The sequence below is a fragment of the Herpailurus yagouaroundi genome, unplaced genomic scaffold (assembly GCF_014898765.1).
Source record: "Herpailurus yagouaroundi ecotype Mexico unplaced genomic scaffold, PumYag 77, whole genome shotgun sequence".
In the NCBI taxonomy this organism is placed as follows: domain Eukaryota; kingdom Metazoa; phylum Chordata; class Mammalia; order Carnivora; family Felidae; genus Herpailurus; species Herpailurus yagouaroundi.
In genome coordinates this window covers 89458333-89472555 of record NW_024412388.1, presented here as the reverse complement: position 1 = coordinate 89472555, position 14223 = coordinate 89458333, and positions in this window count along the sequence as shown.

Here is a 14223-nt window from a genome sequence, read left to right as displayed (position 1 = left end):
TAAGCATCCGACTTCAGCTCAGGTCATGATCTCACAATTCACGGGTTCAAGCCCCACATCAAGCCTTGCATCTGGCTCTGTGATGACAGCTCAGAGCCTGGATCCTGCTCTGGATTCTGTGTCTCCCTCTCTATCTGCTCCTCCCCTGCTTGTGCTGCTTGTACTTCCTCTCTCTCTCTCTCTCTGTCTCAAAAATAATAAACATTTAAAACATTTTTAAATCAATGCATTTCCATATATTAGAAAAAAACTTGAAAAGTTGAATTTAAAAATGTAAACTATATATTAACCTTTACAATACAGACAAGAATAAAATTCTTAGGAATAAATATAAGAAAAGATGTATAAGATAATTTTCTTAAAGATTTCAGGACAACAATGGGATTGAAATATTCAGTATTGTTAAAATGTCACTTTTCACTAACTTGGTTTATAGAATCAGTGCAATATCAACTAAATGTCAATAGATTTTCTGTAGAAATTGAAGTCACTTAAAAATTTATATGGAAATGCAAGTGATATAGAATGACAAAAGCAATTTCAAAAGAGAACAAAACTAAAGGAATCCCAGTACTGGATTTCCAGACTAACTGGAAAGCTACCAAAATCAAGACACTGTCATATGAGTATAAAAACAGACATATATCAGTGGAGCAAAAAAGGTTTTCAAGGAAATAGAATTAGTGATTGTGTGTTTGCGTGTAGATTTGTATGGTAGGTTGTTTGATTTTTGACAGGTTAAAAATCAATTCAATGTGGACAGAGAAGTTTTCAATAAATGGTGTTGGGACACTGGATATTCACATGTATAAAAGGGACATCAATCTTCACCTAACTCATGGATAAAAATTAAATCAAAAGTATAAGTCTAAATGTATTAGTTAAGGGGCGCCTGGGTGACTCAGTTGGTAAGCATCCAACTTTGGCTGAGGTCATGATCTCATGGTTTGTGAGTTCGAGCCCTGCGTTGGGCTCTGTGCTGACAGCTCGGAGCCTGAAGTCAGCTTCTGATTCTGTGTCTCCCTCTCTCTGCTCCTTCCCCACTCACACTCTTTCTCTCAAAAAATAAATAAGCATTAAAAAAATAATAAAATAAATGTATTAGTTAAAAATACAATATTTCTAAGATAAAACAGAAAACATTTCTGCTTAAGGTAGGCAGTGTTTTCTTAGATAAGACAGAAAATCCAAACCATAAAATATTAATAAATTGACTTTATTAATATTAAAAACTTCTCCTTTAGAGAAACTATTAAGAAAATTAAAATACAAGCCACTAGATGGGAGAAATATTCCCCAAACTTTTATCTGGCAAAGGACTTGTACCCAGAATATATAAAGAACTCTTATGTTCAATAATACTAATACTAATACTACTACTAATAATAATAAATAATGAATAATTGCATACCGATTTATAAAATCATTTCATACACACACAGAAAAAATAAACAATTATCCAGTAAGAACATAATGACTCATGAAAGGACAGTGAATTTCAAATTCGGTGGTTTTATCTTCCCCCCTTTCAAATGCACACACATACACACTCCCATCCATTACTGTTTACTGGCCATGTACATGCAGCCTATCCATTATACACTATTACACTAGAATCGCTGAAATTAAAAAAAAAAAAAAAAAAGACTGACAATAACAAGTGTTAGTGAGGATATGGAGTAAATGGAACTGCTGCTTACTATCTCATTTCAATACCTCCCACTGCTGGTAGAAATTAATAATGATACGACTGGGGAAAGTATCTGGCAGTTTCTTAAAAAGTTAGACAAACACCATTCTTACACCCAGCCATTCCACCCAAATATTTATCCAAAAGAAATGAAAATATATGTCCACTTGTAAGGGGATGTTTATAATAAGAATGGAATATTAGTAATATCAAAGAACAGATTATTCTGCATATAGTCATACAGAATGATGGATAAATCTTAATGCTGATGTAAGGAACCCAGGCAAGCTAAAAAAATGCACATGACATGATTTCATTTTAGAAAATTCTGGAAAGTACAACACAATCCACAGTTACAGAAAACAAATCAATGGTTGTCTGGAGCCAGGGGCAGAAAAAAGGAATAAAGGGAATGGGATTTGAGAAGTTTTGAAGGTGATGGTAATGTTCTCCATCTCAGTTGAGGGAATGCTCAGGTGTACATGACTCTCAAAAGTCATTAAATGGTTGACCTTCATGTATGCAAATTGTATTGCATGCAAATTATATCACAGTACAGTTGGTTAAATAAAAAAATACATACTATAAAACCTAAAAAGTTGAAAGATCATGGCATTAAGATATAGATGAAGGGGGCGCCTGGGTGGCGCAGTCGGTTAAGCGTCCGACTTCAGCCAGGTCACGATCTCGCCGTCCGTGAGTTCGAGCCCCGCGTCGGCTCTGGGCTGATGGCTCAGAGCCTGGAGCCTGTTTCCGATTCTGTGTCTCCCTCTCTCTCTGCCCCTCCCCTGTTCATGCTCTGTCTCTCTCTGTCCCAAAAATAAATAAACGTTGAAAAAAAAAAGATATAGATGAAGGTGTTTAAGAGCCCCAAAATAACTCAAATAAATTGAACAGAACAAAATATTATGTGCTTTCAGTTGGTAAAAGAACTTAAAATGCCCTTGTTTGCCTACTTACTACAAAGGTTTTATGATGAAACACTGATATAGTAAGCCAAAGAACACCAAAATTTTCTGCCTTACTTTAATAGAAGTTTTTTTTTTCAATCACATAAACTGGAACAATATAGTACAATGAATAAATTTATGAATTATTTTTTATTAAGAGGGAGGAATTGTCTGAGACGATAAAGGGTAGAAACTATTGTGCAAGTGACCACAGATGTCTCAGAAATGAATTTTTTAAAGCATAGAATCTACTCCCCAAAAAAGACCAAAACAAAAATGTAAAGAAATAAAAAATCAAATTCTGTAATATACCACTGAAACACTTTATATTGTAATTTTACATCAATATGTTTTTACAGTGTCTATAAATTATACAGAATATAAATCTCTGAAACAATAAAATCTTACATTAGAAGACTTAACAATCTTTACAGTATATAAAACTATATCCCAGAGAGAAATTTGCTCATTATTTCATTTTTGCAAAGAGTATTTTTTCTGCCTTTATCTCTATGTTCTTTCCTTTACCATGTATCATTTATTGCTGATATTTGAAAAGTCTGCCCTATGAACAGACTCAACATTAGCAAGAAGTCACTATTGGCTTCTTGCTCTGGAAATTGGTGATCTATTTTTGGGTTCTAAAACCCTGCTAGTTTCTAAGCCATTCAATTGTCAAAGAAATAGTTCTTTGTTCCACTCTGAGATAGAGTACCAATGTCTGGTCATGAATCACTTAAAAGATAACCAAAAAATCTTCATAGGAAACAGAAAATGATAGGTTTTCTCCAATATAAAAAATATATCATTCAGTAAGAACTTAGTTTTTGAAATTTTTGATCTTAGCACTGTTAATAAAAATGCACATAGTGCAGAATTATACACATTTTGTTAAAGTATACTTAATAGGCATATTTGACATATGTACAGACTATGCTTTACATACTATACACGTGCTTATATATGATATGTGATATATTTATTATAAATAGTCATAACAATTATGCTTTATACAATATCATAACAACAAAATAAAAAAGCCTGTAATTTTTAAAGTTTATTTATTTATTTTGAGAGAGAGAGAAAGAGTGGGAGAGGGGAAGAGAGAAGAGAAGAGAGAGAATCCCAAGCAGGCTCTGTGCTGTCAGCTTGGAGTCTGACATGGGGCTCAATCCAAAGAACCATGAGATCATGACCTGAGCTGAAATCAAAAGTCTGGCATGCAACCGACTGAGCCACCCAGGTGGCCCCTGTTAATTTTTAAGTAATTATTTTTAACATTTATATATGGATATATGTCCTAATTATAAAAAGTTGTATAGGTAATGGAGACCATTGTAGAATGAATATTATTTTATTTCATAGAAGAACAGACTAATTTAACATGAGCTACAAAAACAACTTGTTCAATCTGAAAGATGGAGAAATTGTAAGCCACCTGAATCTAGGAGGTTCTCTTATAGCAAACATATCTCTACTATAGGCCTGCTAAGTCAGGAAAGGCATAAAGCTCAGTGGTTGAGAATTGGATGTATTGGATGAGTCCATCATTTACCAGCTGTGAGACTCTGAAAAGTATTTTTACTTCCTTGAACCTCAGTTTCCTCAACTGTAGGATAGAGATTATGATAAGTTCCCCATGGAATTTCTGCAAGGATTTAGTATCATCATGTATGGAATCATTTAGTATAGTGACTGCCACAAACTAAATGCTGAAGAAATGATGTCTTTTAGTCCAAAAATTACTGTCTCCACAAAATTGGAAATTGGTTCTAAAACATACTTCTTTAAAAATTTTTTTAAATTTTTTTTCAACGTTTTTATTTATTTTTGGGACAGGGAGAGACAGAGCATGAACGGGGGAGGGGCAGAGAGAGAGAGACACACAGAATCGGAAACAGGCTCCAGGCTCCGAGCCATCAGCCCAGAGCCCGACGCGGGGCTCGAACTCACGGACCGCGAGATCGTGACCTGGCTGAAGTCGGATGCTTAACCGACTGCGCCACCCAGGCGCCCAAAAATTTTTAAACTCAATCTCAGAAGGAAGACCCTGGAGCAGGTACTTTTACTAATAAATTAAGAACAATTAGGTAGCATTATACAAACTACTCAAGATTAAAAAAATGTTTTGAAAGCAAATATATAATTATGTTCAAAAAAAAGGACCCCGTTTATTTTACATTTGAAAAAGTTTTAAAAAGTTTTGAATAACTTTATTTCAATAATTAGGAACAAAATCAACTTCAGCATGCACCCTACTTCCTTATCTAGCTGTATGTTCAGAATGTCTTTCATGAATTCCATTTAAAGAAACCTACAGTTTGATGCAACAATGTTTCTAAACAAATTGATGAATTCTAACCAAAAGGTTTACACTATTACAACTAAATCTCTTGGAGCACCTAGGTAGCTCAGTCAGTTAAATGGTCTACTCTTGATTTTGGCTCAGGTCATGATCTCACAGTAGTGAGATCAACTAAGTGATGGGCTCTGCGCTGGGTGTGGAGCCTGCTTAAGATTCTCTTTCTCCCTCTTCCTCTGCCTCTCTCCTGTTCTTGCTCACTGTCTTTCAAAAATAAATAAATAAATAATAAATAATAAATAAATAAATAAATAAAGTCTGTTATTAATGCAGCAAAGGGTAAGTCATTTAAATACTCTGTGCACTGAGGCATACACGTTTGTAGTTAAAGTAAAATAAACAAAAGTCGGAGCCAGGAAGACATGAGAGAAAAATCTCTAAATTATAGTCTGGTAAACCAAAAAAAAAAAAAAAAAAAAAAATAGATAGACAGACAGACAGTACTGGGATGAGAAATTCTTGGAAAAATTTCCTTCATGGGATTGAGAACCGGAAAACCCATGTCATGACTCTTTCTCATGGGAAACTGAAATGATTAGTAGAATGTGATTATTATCTGTTCGTATTAAACAAGTTATTCTAGGGTCAACACATGCCCCTTCCTAGAGAAAGGATGACTATATATGTCAAGGGTAGAAAACTTTAAGTGCCTACAAATTCTCTGGTAAACAAAGCTCTCTTTGATTAAAAAAACAAAAAACAAAAAAAAAAAACAAACAAAAAATGCATGTTCCTTTATACATATCTATAATATAATATGGATAAAGTATTTCAGGGAATAACATAAGTAAAAATAAAAGATCACTACGAACTCTCCATTTCACCTTTAACAAACACAAAAATAGCGTTAATATACCCCACTTCCTCACCCATCACAGCATTTGCTAAGCAATCATCAAATGACAATTAACACCAGTTTGGGGGAACTTGAGAAAATTCCCAAAGAATTCCATCTCCAGGAAAGGAGTGAGAAAATGAAAGTATTTGGCTAACTCTTAGCATTATAATTAAAACAGAATAAATGAAGACAATCTAAAGAGCCCATATCTCATTAAATCTTTTAATTACCACTTCATTGTCATCAAAAGAATCAAAGTAGATATCTTATACAGAGGGTAGGCATCCTCAAATTTGATAGATCTAGTCTCCCTTAACTCAAAGAGAAAAAGACTAACAACTTCATTTTAAAATGAGAAGAGATTTAAACAGGCAATTTACAAAAAAACACACAAATGGTCAATAAACATGGAAAGAGGCTCAGTCTTAATCTATTCAAGGAAATTCAAATTAACATAGCAATAGTATACAATATTTGCCAGTCAACCTAGCAAAAAGGGTTAGAATTAATTATTGACAACATCAAAGAGATTTAAAGACACAGATTAATGGGAAGTCTCTTAGAGCACAACTATAATTGAAGCCTTTTGGGAAACCATTTTTTTAGTATCTATCAAAATGTTAAGTTAGATATATCAAAATTTTGACCCAGTAATTTCATTTTTAAAAACCATCTGCAGATCCACACCTCAGGCCTTGAATGTGGCTTTGCTAAGTGATACAACAGAAAAAAATTGGCCTACTCATCTATTATATAAATGCAATAACCAACCAGGAATGTGTTGGACCCATTTAGCAACAATTACCTGCAACTAGTCTGCAAGCAAGGGCATAGGAAAAAGTTCAGAGTCAGAATGAGACTAGAAAAGTAATTTTTAAAATATAGTCAAGATGGACATGTGGGAGCAAGGGGTACTTGAGAATATCTCTACCTTGTGCTCAGTTTTGCTGTGAACCTAAAACTGCTCTAAAAAATAAAGTCTAATAGGGGCGCCTGGGTGGCGCAGTCGGTTAAGCGTCCGACTTCAGCCAGGTCACGATCTCGCGGTCCGTGAGTTCGAGCCCCGCGTCGGGCTCTGGGCTGATGGCTCAGAGCCTGGAGCCTGTTTCCGATTCTGTGTCTCCCTCTCTCTCTGCCCCTCCCCCACTCATGCTCTGTCTCTCTCTGTCCCAAATAAATAAACATTGAAAAATAAAATAAAGTCTAATATAAATTATTTTTAATACAGGAAAGAGGAGTTTCTTACTCCAGAAAAAAAAAAAAATACCCACCCCTTACAATTAATACTATCAATAGTTGTACAGCCCTGTAGATAATTCTTGGAAAATCTTTTCATCTGAGAGCATGATGTATTTATGTCACCATCTCTGAAAAGTCTCCTTTCACTGCCATTAACAAAGCATCATTATTTTTGCCCTGTATTTTTAGGGTTTTTCCTTAAATTTTAGCATGGGATATTCCATTGCACAATTATATGGGCCCTATTTACCTTGCAATTTGCCCTCTATGGGTATCAATCACATCAGAGACATAAGCATAGCACAATCTCCTGGGTTTGTGTCTGAAGTGAGACTACCCAGTGATGTCAGATCCTATTGGCTAAATTGATTAGAATGAGATATCAGGGGAAAGAAACAATGATGAAATGCTTGGTAAAACAAAATAAAACAAAGAAACAAAACCCAAAAAACCTCCTTGCGTAAAATGAAATTTTTGTGGATATGTCAGGAAAGGATAGGCTTAGTTGCATATATCTACGTATCTGTATCTCTAGGTGGTTTGAAACATGAAAATGAAGAAATTACAATGTGAAGGATCCATATTGGTTAACCCAGTTGTTTCTCTCAGGTATCGTGACAAGAAAATTTGGGAAGTGTAAGGAGTCTGTTCTTCCAATTGAAGCATGCCATACTGCTACTGCTTTATATAGCTCAGGGAATAAATACATTTTTTGTTCATTTCATTCAAGAAACTTATATCTTTTTATTCGTTCTATTGGTATCTTTTTATGAATCATATCACTGTCCTTTTGTGACAAACCTATGCCACTAAATAACATAAAGTTATTAGTTCAAAAATGCCTTCCTGCTTCTTTCTTCTAAAAGCAAAAAAAAAAAAAAAAAGGAAACTGTTTTACCCTTCAAGAAGGAAGTTTGAATAAATTACATTATGTTTATACTACAGTATTGTATCTAGTCATTAAAGAAGATGAAGTAGAGCTATATTTATTGACATAGTTAAAATTCCAAGATAAATAGTTGGGTGAAAATAGTATTTTATAGTATATGAATTTGTATACAGAGGGATAAAGTAGAGAAATATGCAGATAGAGAGAGGGATGATAGATATTTATAAAGATCAACCTATTTTTTGCAGATTTTATAAGAACAGTTCCAAATGTATGAACATCAGAGGTTCAGTGACAGAGTGGATACATTTGGGGAAAAGAAGAAAGGCAGATTCATATACTCTACAGATTTTTTTTACCTAATGCTACCTAAAGATGTCTATGAATGCATAGATATTATGCCTTGATGGGAAATCTTGGAATTCATCATTAGAAGCAGTAAGATCATCACACCTTACCTGAAGAATATTTCACCTGGACTCTACCTGTGTGTCTCAAAAATAGAATCTTTAGTATTGTAAAATACACTATCATCAGTGTATTTGTGCTGGTCCTTTAGCCTGAGAAATAATTTCTACACAGATCTGTGGAAATATTGCCACCTGGTTCTAGTGCTTTCCTTCATGCTAAATCTGATTATTTCTCTTACAAATGTAACCAATACTTTCTTTATGCAGGGTATATTTCTTACGCACCCAAGCTTTGAGGCATATTTGGCTTTGCTAGACTTCATCTTTGTTATTATGAAAACTTCAGGTAAATTCTTCAAATGATTCTAGCATTCAGCTGGTAGAAAAAGACCTAATGATTCTGTATTTTTAGTGGGGGATTGCTTGAGCCATCTTTGTCCCTGATACAAATTTTTTCTTTGCACTTTAAGATATGTTTATAAATCTCTATTTCATTCTCTAATCCACCAAGGTACCTGAGAAACTAACTGAATTATTCTTCTCTACATTGTGGTCAGATTCCTCCAAAGATATTTTTTTTTACATAGGGTTGTGTACTTTATTAATTTTTTCATTGGTCAAAACTGTGACATTGCCAAGCTGACACTCATAATTGTTTGATCTCTGCAACATGTTTTATTGCATCCATTTTCTTTTTTTTTTCCAAGTTTTTAAATTCCAGTTAGTTAACATACAATGTAATATTTATTTTTAGGTGTAGAATTTGGTGACTCAACACTTACAACACATGGTGCTTATTACAGCAAGTGCCCTCCTTAATCTCCATCACCTATTTCACCCATCCTCCTACCTATCTCCCCTCTGGTAACCATCAGTTTGTTCTCTATAGTTAAGGGTCTGTTTCTTGGTTTTCCTCTTTTTTTTTCACCCAATGTTCATTTGTTTAGTTTCTTAAATTGCATATATGAGTGAAATTATAGAGTATCTGTCTTTCTCTGACTTATTTTTCCTACCATAATACTTTCTAGCTCCATCCACATTGCTGTAAATGGCAAGATTTCATTGCTTCTTTATGGCTGAGTAATATTATACTGTGTATATATACCACATCTTCTTTATCCATTCATCAATCTCTTACATCCATTTTCTTATCTGGAATTCTCAGGTGTTTGCTTTCAAGCTTGCCTTTGTGTATAGCAAAATACTAAAAAGGAAAGGGCAGCCAGCTTTGCAAATATTTACCCACTTTTAACATAGGTCATCTCATTTTTTGAACATACAATGTAAGTAGAATAAATACTGTTATGGGCTTAATTGTGTTCCCTTCAAATTCATATGTTGAAGTCCTAACCCCCAATACCTCATAAAGTAACTGCATTTGGAAAGGGTATATAAAGAATTGGTTTAATTAAAATAAAGTCATTAGGGTGGGCCCTAGTCCAATATAACTAAGAAGGAAATTTGGACACAGACACATAAAAGAAGGAAGATAACATGAAGATGTAAAGAGAAGATGGCCATGTGTAAGCCAAGGAGAAAGGCCTAGAGCAGATCCTTCCCTCATGACCTTCAGAAAGAACCAACCCTGAAGACAATTTGACCTTGGACTTCTAGCCACTGGAGCTGTGAGATAACAAACTTATGTAAGTCCCCCAGTCTGTGGTAGACTGTTATGGCAGCCCTAGAAAACTAATGTAGATACTATGTGTTCTTATTTATGTATCTATTTATTTTTGAAGTTTTTTTATTTATTTTGGGAGAGAGTGTGGGTTAGGAGGGTCAGGGGCAGAGAGAAAGGGAGAGAGAGAATCCTAAGCAAGTTCTGCACTGCTGGCATGGCTCCATCTCACGAACCATGAGACCATGACCTGAGCTGAAATCAAGAGTAGGACATTTAACTGACTGAGCCAAAGTGCCCCAATACTATGTGTTTTTAGAATAGGAATGCCAGCGAGTATTGAAATCTGAATCAACATTAATTTATAGGCAAGGTTTACCATACTCTTCCAGAATTTTTTTGAAGTAAAATGCTTACTTTAACCATGGAAATATTGTTTGAGTGCTGAAGGCTCTTAAAATTGGGTCTGCTGTTATTATTTGTAATATTTCCTCTTTACTTTTAGACAAACTAAGTTTTTCCCTTATTATCCTTCACTAAAAATTCTTTATGGTGTAGGACTTATGAAGCTACCTAGTCATTTTTACTGTTTTCAATGTATCACAGGAGCAAAGTAATAAGATTTATATTTGAAGTTGGATTAACATTTGTAGTAGGTAGTTTGAGCAGAGGAAGTCTAGCTGATTGACCCATACTTTGAAAATCATTTCCAACAAATGGTGAAGAATTTTAATTTAGTGGGGTCAGCAAGTCACATAACCTAGTAGAAAACAGCTTGTGTCATAACTTTAGTAGTCGTTGATAGCCTGTGAAGAGGGTTCAGCATTTATGTTGCCATAAACTCCCCTTATCTAGTGTATGATGTAAGCACAGGGTTTCTTTAGGACCCAACAGGAAGCTGCTTTGGATTTCGCTGTAAGCTGATAATGACCAAAGGGTAACTGAAGTTTCTCTCTGCAAATCTTTGTAGAATCCTTTCTTTATCTTGATCTCTGCTCCTCAGTGTTAGCCTGAGCTCATGGATTTTCCACAAGCCAGATCTTCTGCATTTTGAATGGGTGAATAGATAAATGGTTAAAACCTTACTATGGAGCCCTGGCAAAGTAGACTTAAGGTCTTTGCAGTCAAATGTTCCACCCCCTGTGCTATACCATCTCTAAACAGAGATTCTTTGAATGGCTGCCAACCCTTGCAGGGAAGGATGCCTTTGTCATGGTCCCACTTTCACTACACCAATATCCTGGTTTTTAAAAGCTGAAAATTAAATTTTAAAAATAAATTAACTCCGGATAAACACTGCAGTGCAGTTTGGTGCAAACCAAACAAAATATTTTTGTGATTCAGAATCATTTGTGAGCTGCTAGTTTATAATCTCTGATTTAGAGGAAATGACACGTTTTGGGGAGGAAAACCCTTACTTTGGATACTGGCTTTGCCACAGAATTGATAGAAACTTGTCCTGTAAGTGTTCCACAAGATGAGCAAACATTTCTTTTTTTAATTTTTTTTAAATTTTTGTTAATGTTTATTTATTTTTGAAAGAGACAGAGAGAGACAGAGCATGAGCAGGGAATGGCAGAGAGGGAGGGAGACACAGAATCTGAAGCAGGTTCCAGGCTCTGAGCTGTCAGCACAGAGTCTGACACAGGGCTCTAACTCATGAACTGGAAGATCATGACCTGAGCCAAAGTCATACACTTAACTGACTGAGCCACCCAGTGATCAAACATTTCTAAAAAATTTTAACTTGGATAAACAAGAAATGTCTTGCAATACTAATACGTGAAGCCAAGCATCATGTGATCACAACGGAGCCAATGATTCTTGAAATTTGCTTTGATATACAAGTGCTTTGGAATACAAGCATGTTTCTGGAATGAATTATGATCGCAAACCAAGATTTTACTGTATATGCTTGGGGAACTCTACCTCAGTTTTGTCATGTGGTAAATGGGAATCATCTGCTCTATTTATATATTAAGATAAACTGTTTTGATTTTTTTCTTCTTTTGAGAAACAAATAATGACTCTAAGGAGAATGAACACAAGGTAAGAAGTCTTGGAGAGTGGATACATCTGGTCAATGCAAGAACATTAGGAACCAAGGATAACTACACCACCTGCTAAAAGGTACTCTGATTCTTTTGTAAGGCACACATTGTTTTGTTTGCCTAACCTCCTGATTTTCTAGGAATCATAGTTACTGATGGCCTAACCATTTTGTATAGTGTTATCCTGCTCCCCAAGACACATGCCTGGTTCAAGGATGGGCACAAGAACACACTGAGTTGATGAATCCCTTCACCAGGGTTCTGAAATTGGGAGAGAAAAGAACATCTCCCTTTCAGTAAACATCAGTAGCTGTTAGTAGCTTAACTTTTTAAGCTTTAGCCTTTAGTCCAGAAAGGACAGAGACCACTAAGCAAAGAAAGTGAGAGAAATGAGAGGAATCCAGTGAAGTAGAGAAGCAAGTGCTGAAGAATAAAAGATCTTTGTCACCTCAATGTCTATCCCAATAACTGGACCTAAGTAGACAAGCAACATATGTATTATAAATCAATGAGTGATATAAATTAGATGATAGATTCAAAATTTCAAGTGCATAATTTTTGTTTTATCTCAGCACGATCTCTCTCTGTTGCTTCCTCCCAAAACAAAACAAACTAAAACAACAACAGAAAAAACCTGAACACCTCCTGTATAGAACCCATTCCATATGTTTAGAGATGGTTGACACTGCCCCTTCACTGCCAGAAAGCACCTGACCTGGGCCAAGTTAATGAGAAGATTCCTTTCACCATAAACAATAATTCTTACTCAGGGAATTCTTACTTCCTGGGTTCAGGAATGGTGCAGAATACAAACTAAGCCAAGCAAAAGTAGAGTATTCACTAATTAATACATGGAAGGAGGGGTGCCTGAGTGGTTCAGTCAATTGAGTGTCCAACTTCAACTTAGGTCATGATCTCACAGTTTGTGTTCAAGACCCACATCAGGCTCACTGCTGTCAGCACAGAGCCTGCTTTGGATCCTCTGCCCCCCTCTCTCTGCCCCTCCTCTGCTTGAGCTCTCTCTCTCAAAAAATAAACAATTTAAAAACTACATGGATGGAGAGCCATAAGGATATTAGAATGGAGCTACCAGAATTAATCTTTACTGCATGTACAGCCAGTCTGTGAATTAAGCCAATACAGTGTGAAGTTGGACAAAATGATACAGAAAGAAACCTCTTCATTTGAATCCCTGAATTTAGCTGTTTCTAAAAGTAGATTTGTTATCTGGTATGAATCAATGGTTTCACTTTCAACTTAAACTGGTTGAGTTGGGTGCCTGTCATTTGCAATAAATTACACCTTATTATACAATTTATTTCAAGAAATGTAGAAAGGTCTATGCAAATGTTGTTTATTATTCAAAACTTATTCCCCTTTGATTCAAAAAACAAAATAAAATAAAACAAAACAAACAAACAAAACCCAGATAAAATTTCCAAAGTATTTAGAATGCTGAAGTATTTAGTCAAATTTTTCATCCATTATTTCCAGGAGAAAAGGGCTGATTCAAGACATTTGAAACATCAGTCCTGTTTCCTCTTGTAGCCACTCCAAACAAGCATGCATTCGAAGAAGAGTTGGACTTGCTAACCTATAGAACAAATATATAGCCCACTCTATCAACCAGATTATCATCTCAAAAGTCTCCTTTTATAAAGAGCCACCTTGTTGAATTCACATGCCAACTTCTCTTATGAAGATTCATTAGTTCAGCTATGTGCCACATACCATGAGGCTTTGAGGATAAAAGAAGAAAATAAAACCCTGGCCCAGGGAACTTGCAGTAAAATGAAAAAGATAAAGCAAGTTGGAGCACCTGGGTGGCTCAGTCAGTTAAGCCTCCGACTTTGGCTCAGGCCATGATCTCACAGTTTGTGGCTCAAGCCCTTCATCAGGCTCTGTGCTGACAGCTCACTGCCTGGGCCTGCGTAGGGAATTCTGTGTCTCCCTCTCTCTCTGTGCCCCTCCCTCACTTGTACTCTGTCTTTTTCTCTCTCTTTGTCTCAAAAAATAAATAAATGTTAAAAAAATTTTTTAAAGATAAAGCAAGTAAATAAACAATTATAATACAGTATGAGAGGGATTTTTATGAAAATCCAGAGGGCACTTCATAGGAAAGTGTTTCACCATCCTGCGGTACTGTGTGTGTGTGTGTGTGTGTGTGTGTGTGTGT